General features: G+C 39.8%; 1 non-coding gene across 1 annotated transcript; it reads right to left on the reverse strand.

The window, feature by feature from the left end:
- Positions 1-3,576: 3,576 nt before the first annotated feature.
- Positions 3,577-3,711, reverse strand: LOC121475306. The gene has a single exon (XR_005983716.1). It is a non-coding gene; the product is annotated as a small nucleolar RNA SNORA44 (small nucleolar RNA).
- Positions 3,712-12,109: the final 8,398 nt, after the last annotated feature.

The following is a 12,109-nucleotide window of genomic DNA, read 5'->3' on the forward strand; positions in this document are numbered from 1 at the left end:
TTATATAAATAGGACTGCAGAAATGGGATTGTGAGCATCTGACCAGATGATGGTAAATTCTCTGAAACTTGTTTTTAAAGCCTGCATTGTATGGGTATGTTTAATGGGATAGCCTCTGGTCAGGTCAAAGTCTTTTATGAAATTCATAGCTCCTGGCACAACTCATCCTGCAGAAAAATAATCAAATTATACATCAGGCTATTAAAATGAAACCTCATGCACTAGGATACTTTAATCAGAATTGGGAAAGTGGTGTGATTCCCCCTTCTTGGGCATTAGCCTTATTAATGAAATGTGGCCAAAGGTCCCATGCTGACCAGACACAAAGGTCCAGATGTTGAGTAAATGTGTAACAGGAGGGAAACAAAGACAACTCCAAAGGTGACTGGGTGCAAAGGATTGGTGATTTAAACGGAGAACACACAAAATTTGCAAAGCAAAATTAGAACGAAAAATATATATATTTTTCAAGCTAAGGTATATATGTATAAATTCTGTTTTTATAAACAAAAATGACAAGAAGGAAATAAAACATCAATAGTGAGTTGTGATGGGTAGTTTGGGTCATTTCTTCAAACTTTAGCATTCTGTAATTCAAATTTTCTTCAATGAGTCTATGTTACTTTTATATACCAAAACACATACAAAAAATAGAATTTTTTAACTAAACAGATGTTCAACCCAAACAGCTTGAATCAGTGCATGTTTTTTTTTTAATTTTTATTCATTTATGATAGTCACAGAGAGAGAGAGAGAGAGGCAGAGACACAGGCAGAGGGAGAAGCAGGCTCCATGCACCGGGAGCCCGATGTGGGACTCGATCCCGGGTCTCCAGGATCGCGCCCTGGGCCAAAGGCAGGCGCCAAACCGCTGCGCCACCCAGGGATCCTCAGTGCATGTTTAAAAGCAAAAATAAATAAAATTTTTAAAATTAAAAAATAAACAAAAGCAGATTTAAATTCAACACTCCCTGCTGTAGAGACCCTATTATGATTTTTAGCCAAAGCTAATTCCAGCATACTAATTGGGATGGGGCAGAGGCTTTGGCTGAGAGATTGTGGGAAGTCTGGTTTGGCTCAGATTTTCAATAAACCTCTTACTCCTGAGACCAGGACAGGTGCTCCGGCTTGACATGACAGTCCAATGCTGAACAAATTGAAATCAGTGACTCATCAGCTCTATTAAGAGGATACAGAATTACACCTTATGATCTCAGTCTGCAATTAATGAGCAACATGTCATTAGAAGCCAGCCCCATAATTATTAAATGAAGATGCTGAAAATAAAATAATTTATCATCTCCAACAAAGAAAAAGAGCCAATAGAACCATGGACAATACTCTTAATTCTTCTGACCCTAGGGATGTGAAAAAATATTCCCAGGCTGGAAGACAAGAAGCATCCTGTTATTTTGCAAAGAAAACAATGTCAATTGCCAAAAAGAATGATGAAAGAAAGAAAAGGTACATAGATTGAAGCACTCCTGGTCAGACACCTATGTATGTGGAAGGAAATAGACACCAGCCAGTTTGCCACACAACCTGGCTATCGTGGACCACTTACTAAAGAACTTAACCACTGACAGTTTGGAAGAAAATGCATCTTTGTTTTTTATCAAATAGTACTATTTTTTTTTAATCTGAGTTTCAAAAGAGATTTTTACCAGTGCTTACAATGTCCACTGCAGTGTTTTTCTTTTTTTTTAAGATTTTTTATTTATTTGACAGCGTGCGCCTGAGCATGAGGTGAGGAGAGGAACCAGGGAGAGGCAGAGGGAGAAACAGGCTTCCCTGTTTCCCTGTTTCTGGATCAGGGAGCCCTACACAGAGCTAACTCATCCCAGGACCCTGAGATCATGACCTGAGCTAAAGGCAGACACCTAACCGACTGAGCCACCCAGGTGCCCCAATTTCAGTGTTTAAAAAGGCTGCCCTTATCAGCCAAGTTGCCTGGGGACTGACCAGCTCAAAGAAAACCTAAACTGTGGTGTTTCAGTCAAAGTGTTCAAGAGCAGAAACAAGAGACTGCCTAAGTATATACATCATCTCCAGCCTGCAAGTGTAGGCTACAGTAAGTTGAAATCTCCCAAATCATCCTTGCCAGTCTTTTTCTTAGCTGTTTATAGGCATGGATTTTCACTCATGCATCTGTTGGGGAACATCATCAAAAAGACATGATTGCAAAAGTAGTTAGAAAATACAACCTGAATTACATAAGGCCAGAATATTTTGTAGATGATCACAGAAGAGCTCTGGAAAAATCTACTAGTCCCAAATAATATAAAGCATTGAATTCCTCAAGGCTGAGCAGATAATGATTTTATCACAATAAGCATGATTGCTAATTGACCTGTGAGCTAGCCCAGACACTCAGAGGTGTCCCCCACCACCATCTTTGGGATGTGGGTTCTGCTTGCCTTTCTTGCTCCCAGAGGCAACTACAGGGACATAGGCTTGAGATAGTGATGTGGTTATTGAGAACACTGACACTGTATACATTGTACCTGGTTAAACTTTATAAACTTTTAAGATTTGGCTGGTGGGTGGGAGCCACAACTATGAGGTATCATGACTGTTGTATTATTAGACCACTGATTTTTCTTTTCTGAAAATATATTTGAGCATCACAACTGGAAAAACTACAATTCTAAGGGAGTCAATCTCATGTATTCTCCAAAGATGGAAGCAGAAACTGAATTACCCTAATTTTTCCAAGTGGCCATTATTGGGTTTAATATTTAAATTTTGTCAAGAAAATCATCTCATTTCATGCATTGTGACTTTTGTCCTTAGAGAAGCAGGGATGACTCCAAGTTCTCATAACCTCAATGTACCTCTCTAATTTAAAGCCATCTTGAGGGGCTCCAACCCCAATTTCTGGGTCAAGTTGAATTAACCCCAAGTTGGAGCCCTAGAAACTATTATTTGCAAAGATTACTGTTACCATTTAGAAATATGTATACTACCTAAATTTTCTTTAGAGAAAAACTATCCACCGAAAAAAAATTGCCTTGACAGAAACAGTTCTGGTTCGACTAATCATTTTGGCTTTTTAAATGATGAGTGTTATGCAAGGTGGATCCTCGATAAGCCAACATTGCACTGTGGACACATATCTATGTTTACAAGCTTTTAGAACAGAGGGACTGTATAAGAAATGTTGCTTTGAAGGAATATTTGCAAAACATGCAAACTTCTGTATCTGTATTTGGAAAAATAAAACAGGTTTTTGTTGCTAAAAAAATTTTTTTTCCTCATCTTGCTGCAGGCTACGATAAGCCTAGTATACAAGTTCCCTTTGCTTATTAAAATTGCCATCTACCAACCTGGAATGGCCTGCATCTTCCTTCCGTCTCTCCCTGCCCTCTGAGTACAGAGGCTGCTTTCAGATTTCACCAAGGAAACTCCAGGTGGATGGTAAACAGCATCTCATGCCATCCCCCTGGAAGGAATTCACTAAGATTTTCATAGTATAATCACTGCACTTGAGTCCACATTTATTAGATGTTTCTGAACTTAATTATTTCATTGGATATTTTTGGCATTTGCGGGGAAAAAAAATGCCCCCACCCCCAGCAGTTCTAGGAAAGGTGCGTGGCAGCTGCACGTAGGCTTTATGCTGACCTGTGCTGTCAAAGTGTCTTTGGGTTGCTCTCGCATGCAGTTGGAGATCCCATGGCCACAGCCGGCCATGGCCCTTGGAAATATGCTGAAAAATGCTTTTTAATTTAAAAAAATATATATCCTAACCATCACAGCTTGCCCCTAAAGGACCATAAGCTTTTTCTTCTTCAAATCTTGATGGTTCCTATACCTCTCTTATGAAATACTGTATTTTACCTTTTATTGTTGTTTTTATTTCTGTCATCAAGCTGAAAGCTATTTGTGGCTAATGTCACTAACATCTTCCCAGATACCTATCAGCCTCACCAATTCTCTCCATCAGCCATCTAGTTATATTATTTCTACTTGTGCAGCTTCCCTTCCCTCTTCTCATTTCTTCTGTCATGCTATAGGTCTAGTATTTCATAGCAGGCTCTGTGGAAGACCCTCCTAATTTGTCTTGGTACTCTGTGGTGAACCCTCTCACCACTACCAGGGAAACCTTCCTTCTACAGATAACACTTTATTTTTCTTCCTCAAAAATGTCAAAACACTCTCAGTTACCCAAAACCTAAATGGCTTCTCCAAGGCTCTCTACTCTGATCTCAGCCTGGCCTAATTTCAAGCTAATCCATTCCACCAGCCCCACCCTCAAGCAGGCCCTTCACCATTCCAGGTCTTTGCCTAGACAGTTCCCTAAAATTTCAAATGAAGTTTAGGTTTATGTAGAGTCAAGTTTAACAGAAAGAGTAACAGGGAGGTACCTGAAACTTCTTCAGCTATTAGCAGTCATGCATTTCTTTAGCTGTAAGAGTACAGAAGAACTAAAGCTGGAAGCCAAGACTCTCAACACCTCTCCTCTGCTATATACCATGCAAGGATCAAACTCCTGGAGAGCAAAACAATGATTATACATTTTGACTCTGCAAGAGTAGGGATTTTTGTCTGTTCTTTTCCCTGATCTCCCAAGTTCTTAGAATAGTGCCTATCACATAGTAGAAACTAAATAAATACCCATTAAGTGGGGGGAAACATCATGAAACATATTGTATGTGGGAGAAATTGGGGCCAAGATGCATTTGATGTGTGCCAGCTCTGTACCTGGCAGCGCATGAACCTTGGAGACAGCAACAGGCATTGGGAACCCATGTCTCACTCTTGAGGAGCTTAGAGTTCATGAAAGGAGACCAGCAAAGAGGGATTATTTGAAATAACTCAGATGGGGAATGTTAGGCCTCTTATTCCTCAAATGTCAAGGAAGAAATCAGCAAAATCTTCTATGGTCCCTGGCCCCTTCTTGTCTTAAACATGCTATTTATATTTCCCAGATGAAAGCCCCTAGAGGCCTGGGCTGTGCCCTCTCATCTTGGTACTTTCCAATTACTTGTTGCTATTACCTGCTTTTGTCATTAAACTGACTGGGATCGTCCAAAGTTTCAAACAGAAATAAAAGTAGAGGTAAAGAAGAAAACTTCTCTGAACATTCTGTTAAGAAAAGGGTACGCCCAATAAATAAATCCTATGATGTGAAACAGCATAGAACAGAGCTGGCAGGAAAACTCCCACATTCAATCACCCACACCTTGGGCAATTTCTTAGCAACCTTAAGCCTTGGCTTCCTTATCCATACTGTAAGAATAATCATATCTACCTCACAGGGTTAAGAGAACCTAATCAGATAATTAATGTGAAATTGTGGGCTACCTGCACAGCACAGGTCATGATCTCAGGATCCTGGGAAGGAGCCACCATCAGGCTCCCTGCTCAGTGGGGAGTCTGCTTCTCCCCCCACCCCCCACCTTGCTCATGCTCTCTCTCTCTCAAATAAATACAATCTTTTAAAAAGTATGCGAAATTTCTCTCTAAGAATGAACAACATTCACTACCACTAGTTACTTCTATTCCCACATGTGTGGGAACAAATCCCCTTTGCATCTCCATTGCCTTCCTTCCTAACCTAGTCAACCAGGTAGAGTGTGGAAAGATTTTGTCTTTTGTCTCCTAATTTCTCTAGATTTAAACTATTGGCTATCTCACATGCAGGATTTAAAATGTAGATAAAAATCAAGTCTATTATTCTTGGAAATATTTGTTAATTAATATGGGAAAAGAATATTAAAAAGGAAAATAGATTAAATGTCATATGTACTTTTGGTTCACCCTATTTAGAAAAAATGACATACTAAAAAAATAAGGAAATTATTCAAAGAAGGAAATCAAAGGTTCACAAAGGCATTTATTGCAAATTTATTTATAACAATGGAAAATTACAGCTTTTTGTTTTGTTTTGTTTTGTTTTGAAAATTACAACTTTTAAGCCAGCTCTAGTAAAGTAGAATTTGTGTCATAGGGATTCTTGAGCTCACCCCCAGTTATTTGGATTCAGTAGATTTGGTCCAAAACGTAGAAATTTGCATTAAGCACAAATGGCTTAAGCAATGACTATGGTACAATTATTAAACGGACATTTTTTGAAAGATAATATAGGGGCAGCTGGGTGGCTCAGTCAGTTAAGTGTCTGACCCTTGAGTTTGGCTCAGGTCATGATCTCCGTCCTGAGACGGAGCCTTGTGTTTGTTCTGCACTCAGTGGGGAGTTTGCTTGAATCCCTCTGCCTCTCCCTCCACTTGCCCCCACTTGCAAGTTCTCTCTTTCAAATAAATAAAATCTTTAAAAACTAAAAAGATAATGTAGCAACATGGAAAAACAAAATTGGTTATAGGATCTAAAAATCTGTGTTCGTTCAGGACCAAGCAATATGTGGATTTGAGATTTTTTATGAATCCTTCAGAAAAACAAACAGTTGATAGCAGTGGTTTCTACCCTTCCCATAAGGGCTTCTCATTAGTGTAGTAAGTAAACAGTTACTGGACTTTACCAAAACAGCTTAGATTTGTTAGGCAACAAGAGGACAAGACACAATAGAGAACCATGCCATTAACCTTTCATAAAAAACAAAGCAACAACTACAGCAACTACTACCAGAAATTGAGAATGCAGAAATGTTGACATCATGACAATTTAGTGTACAAATATTATAGTCATTGAAATATAAAACCACCATATCTCTCCCAGAGCCATCCAAAAGATTAAAGAATTTACCATTTATTGGTGTTGCTAGATTAAAAGGTGTAGGTATCCTTTTTAATCTCTTAGCACCTTTAGTTGAGCTGCATTCTCTGGCATTACCGCATAAGAGGAATCAAGAAGCTTGCTAATTTATTTTTTTTAAGGTTTCTTCGGTGGTGGAGGGGCAGAAGGAGAAAGAGAATCTTAAGCAAGCTCCACAAGCCCCAACATGGGGCTCAATCTCACTACCCTGAGATCACGACCTGAGCGGAAACCAGAAGATGAATGCTTAACTGACTGAGCCACCCAGTAGCCCCAAGAAGTTTGCTAATTTATAAAACAGTGATTTTTTTTCTAGTAGTTTGCTGTTTGGAGCCCAATCTTAATAATTAATCTCAGACAATTTAAGCATTTAACAGATGAGCACCTTTTCTCCATGCCTCTGTTTCCCTGGGAATCTGTGTAATTCTCCCATGTCTCCTTGAAGTGGAAAATGGTGGATGCTAGAATCATTACCAGGTTCAGTTAAACCAGCTGTTACTTAAAACATTCAAGCCAAAGATCTTCTCTGTTTTCAGATAAGTATCCTAATTTCTACTCCATGGGCAAACCCCATGGGGTCTCTTCTATCCAGGCAAACCCCATGGGGTCTCTTCTATCCAGAGAGCAAACCTAGCCATGAAATGGGGAGCACAGAAATAGCATTCTGTGCTAAGATGACAAAAGAAACTATGTTAGTAACTCAATTACTTGTGATATCTAGAAACATAATGTAAGCTCTTAGTCATGATCAGGCCAACACAGTCGGGCCTAAGGGTAAACTCTCTCCAAAGGCACTATTTATGCCAGAGGTAGGCTGTAGGAATTTGGATTGTATTTAAAACCTACTCCTTCATCCCATACCAGCACCAATGCTATACAGACTTGCTCTAGGAACTTATTTTTGGTAACTTATTGGAATGGTCAGACAAGTACATAATCTTAGGCCTTACAGGGATCTTTTAAAAAAACTAAGCCATGCTAAACCTAAAAACAGCAATAAATACAAATATGCAGATAGATACAAAGTTTACTCGGTACAAACTTTTTCGCAGTTCCACCAAGCTTCTGATTTCATCTGGGCAGAGAATGCCCCTGCATTGTTTTGTAGAGTATTAAACTCATATTCTGACTATATGGATTTTTCTCCAGGGAACTTGGCCTCACTCCCTATAGTCCCAGTCTCAGAGCCATTTTCAGCCCCATGCAGGTGAAATTTTAATTCTGGAGAGGCAAATGTACTTCTGACCAGGGTGGATCTGGTGTTGGGTGCCCCAGCGACAGCCATTCTTAATCTGGGGCCCAAAGAACCGGACCGTTTCCTAAACTGTCAGAGGGCTGTAAGGATGTGCTGGAGTCAGGTCCAGGTGACCCATGTAGCTCTTGAGAACTACTCTCAAGAACCCACAAGATCAGCTCTCAAGCAGTTCTGGATGACATATCTCACACTGGCTTCCAGGAGCTACAGACCAAGTTGAACAAATTGTCTTTGATTGTTGTCCTGACACCTTCTCCTATAGCTCTTGTCCTTGGGCCCAGTACACATTCTTGAGTTGGGGTCAGCACTTACCTGGCTTCTGGGTGGTTGAAAACTTCACAAGTAACAGAGCAACGCTGAACGCGTGAAGATAATTGTTCTCCAAGAACAATATTCTGAAGACAGTGATGGTACAATTATGGAGGTGTGGGTTTCTCTCACTAAAGGAATCAAGATGGATGATCCTTCTCACAGTTTTATACAAATGATCCTGTGGCACTAGTAGAAAACCTTCCAAGCCAGCGCTTCTTTATAGAAGCAGGAGCGGACAGATGGAAAGCATCACCATGAACACCCTGAAGAAATCCCATTCTTGTGATTTACTTTATCTGTGTCTCACCCTTGTCTCTCACCTCACTGATACCTCTCTCAGATTAAAAAGCTTTCTCACACACGATATTCATTTGATCCCGCAACAATTAAGAAACATCACGCTGGGATAACTGCCAAGTTATCCTGTTACTGCAAAGAAAACACTATCTCTAGAAGGTTCCCACTTTAGGCACAAAGAAAGCCCTTCCTTGTTCAAATCCTATTGTGCATTCCCTCCCCTGTCCATCCAGGCTTTTCCATATGTATCTTTTTATATATAACCTATTCTGCCAAATTTTTAAATTCTTGGATTCATCACAATGTGATACCCTCTTGCCCTCCTTGCAAGCAGCCTTCCTGATGCCACAGACATCAGTGAACCCTTCACCACAGAAATTTACTCATCTTCTCCATTGTCTAACCCAGTGCTGCCTGATAGAACATAATGAGGAAGCCATGTTTGATATTTAAATGTTTCTAGTAAGCCACATTTTTCAAAAGTAAAAAGGAATTACTGAAATTAATTTTTAATGCAGTAAAACATACATAAAATTCACAGTTTAACTATTTTTAAGGGCACAATTCAGGAGCTTTTAGTGTATTCACCTGGCTATGCAAACATCACCACTATTCATTTCCAGAACATTTTCATTATTCCAAACAGAAATTCTATCCCCATTAAATAGTAACTCCCCAATTCCTCTGGCCCCAGGTAACCTCTATTCTTTTTTCTCTCTATGAATTTGCCTGTTCTAGGTTATCTCATATAAGTGGAATCAAACCATGTTTGTTCTTTTGCCACTGGCTTATTTCATTTATTTCACTTTTGAGGTTCATCTATGTTGTAGCATGTATCAAAATTTCATTCCTTTTTCAGGCTGAATTATATTCACATATATATCCCACTATGCTTATGAATTCATCTGTTGGTGGACATTTGGGAATGACCATCTTTTGGCTATTTGCTGCTATGAACATTGATGTACTGGTATGTGTTTGAGTCACTGCTTTCAATTCTTTGGGTATACCCCCTAGAATTAGTGAAACTAAGTCTAAAACTATATTTTTCTTAACCCGATATTTGAATTTCATAAAACTTATTTAAAAAGTAGCTTCATTTACACTGGTGAGAATGGCTAAAATTAACAAGACAGGAAACAACAAATGTTGGTGAGGATGTAGAGAAAAGATAATCTTCTTGCACTGTTGGTGGGAATGCAAGCTGGTACAGCCACTCTGGAAAACAGTGTGGAGGTTCCTCAAGAAGTTAAAAACAGAGCTACCCCATGGCCCAGCAATTGCACTACTGGGTATTTGCCCCAAAGATGCTGATGTAGTGAAACGCTGGGACACCTGCACCCCAAAGTTCATAGCAGCAATGTCCACAATAGCCAAACTGTGGAAGGAGCTACGATGTCCTTCAACGGATGAATTGATAAAGAAGATGTGGTATATACACAATGGAATATTACTCAGCCATCAGAAAGGATGGATACCCACCATTTGCTTCAACATGGATGGAACTGGAGGGTATTATGCTGAGTGAAATAAGTCAACTGGAGAAGGACATTCATCATATAGTTTCACTCACACGTGGAATATAAGAAATAGTGAAAGGGATTATGAGGGAAAGGAGGGGAACTGAGTGGAAAAAATTAGAGAGGGAGACAAACCATGAGAGACTCCAAACTGGGAAACAAAAAAAGGATTGCAGAAGGGGAGGTGAGTGGGGGGATAAGATAACTGGGTCATGGGCACTGAGGAGGGCACTTGATGGGAGGAGCACTGCGTATTATACTATATGTTGGCAAATTGAATTTAAATTTTGAAAATAAAAAAATTTTTTTGAAAATAAATTAATTTTTTAAAAGATGTTTTAAAAGTAGCTTCACATAGCCACATTGTCCCAGGTATACTTTAAGACAAGTAAGTTAATTAAAAGTAAACAATTTAAAGTCAGTTCTTTAGTCACATTGCAAGTGCTAAATACTCACATATGGCCAGTGGCTTCCGTATCAACCAGTGCAGATCTACCACAGGGTAGAAATGCTTCTCTCTACCCCCTGCATCTGCTCCATCCTATCTTCTCAGCCCACCTCCCACTATTCCCCAACATGTATTCTAGATGGACAGATTCTGAGAATTAATTCAAGAAATATTTATTGAGCACTGACAAAATGCCAACCATTGTGCTAACTGCTGGATATGATAGGAAACAAAAACACGTCTGCATGGAGCCCACAGGAGGCTGGGCCAACAGACATAAAAACAAGTAATTTCAGAAATAAATATATCTTATAAGTTGTTATAAGCCCTATTAGAAAAAATGGTGCATTGCTGGGACAGGCAGATGTCAAAGAGATAATCACATAAATAACACTATCTTAGAAAATTTTGCTAAGCACAAGGGGAATCAAAAGGATCTGATGAGAGTTATAATAGTGGGTCTTATTTAGAAGGGGAGATTCTCAGAGGAAGCAACTTGAAGCTGAGATAGAACAGATGACCTAGGAAAAAGGGTACAGAAAGGGGACAAGGTAGTGGAGTGACCAGGCAGGGGGGATGCTGTGTAAAAGGCCTGGGTTGAGAAAAAGTTTCATTTCTGAGAAACAAAGAGATGAAGGGCATGGTGCAAGTATAGACAGTGGTGCCCTGGGAGGATGGGCAGGTAGGCAGGGCCTGCATCATGCAGGGCTCCACATCATAGTAAGGATTTGGGATTTACTACCAAGTGCAATGGGAAAGCTGTTAAAGGATGTTGAAGGATATTGGGTTGGCTTTAAAAAAAAAAAAAAAAGGCCATTCTGGCTGCTTGGTGAAGAAAAGTCCTGACTCTTCATCTTGGAGCCTAAAGGAGCCTCCTTTCCTTCTGCATTTTGACCTGCACTGCTTGGTGAAAGTTCATCCATAATTCCTGCCTGGTATCCACCTATTGTCACTTTCTGTACTGCCTTCCTTTACTATTATTCATACTCTGAACTCACTAATGTGCCTTAACCCAACTGTGATCTTTTCTAGCAGGCAGGAAAAGCTTCTCACTCATCTTTGTGGACCCACAGCATGGAGCATGGAGCAGATATACTCAGCCAATCTGTTAAATCGGATTGAGTTAAAAGTCCGATCATAGCTTGCTACTTTCTACCCACAGAAAGCATTCTGTGACCTAATTAACTCTGTCTTTAATCCAACTTTTCTGTACTCTGTTTGCCACAAAGACTAAAGTCCCTGAACAAGACCTGGGCAGCCTTCCAGCATCCCCACTGGCAACACTTAATTATGAACAGGGGTTTTGTTTCAGGTCAGGTTGCAAAGGTTGCAAAAGGCATCAGCCCACATGTGACCACGCATTTCAGAACTTCAAGGAACTCTACTTCCAGAACTCTTCAAAGTTCTGGCATGAAAACTATGCACTTAACAGAGTTCTCAAGAAACACAAATCCATCTCCAAGAAGTGCTTGCACTTGGCTAAATGCACCATCCTGAGCTAAGGACTCCCAAAGCCTTAGATTTCTTCCCACCTTTCACTTACTGAGGATTGAAATTACATGAT

This window comes from Vulpes lagopus, chromosome 1 (genome assembly GCF_018345385.1).
Source record: "Vulpes lagopus strain Blue_001 chromosome 1, ASM1834538v1, whole genome shotgun sequence".
Taxonomy (NCBI): Eukaryota; Metazoa; Chordata; class Mammalia; order Carnivora; family Canidae; genus Vulpes; species Vulpes lagopus.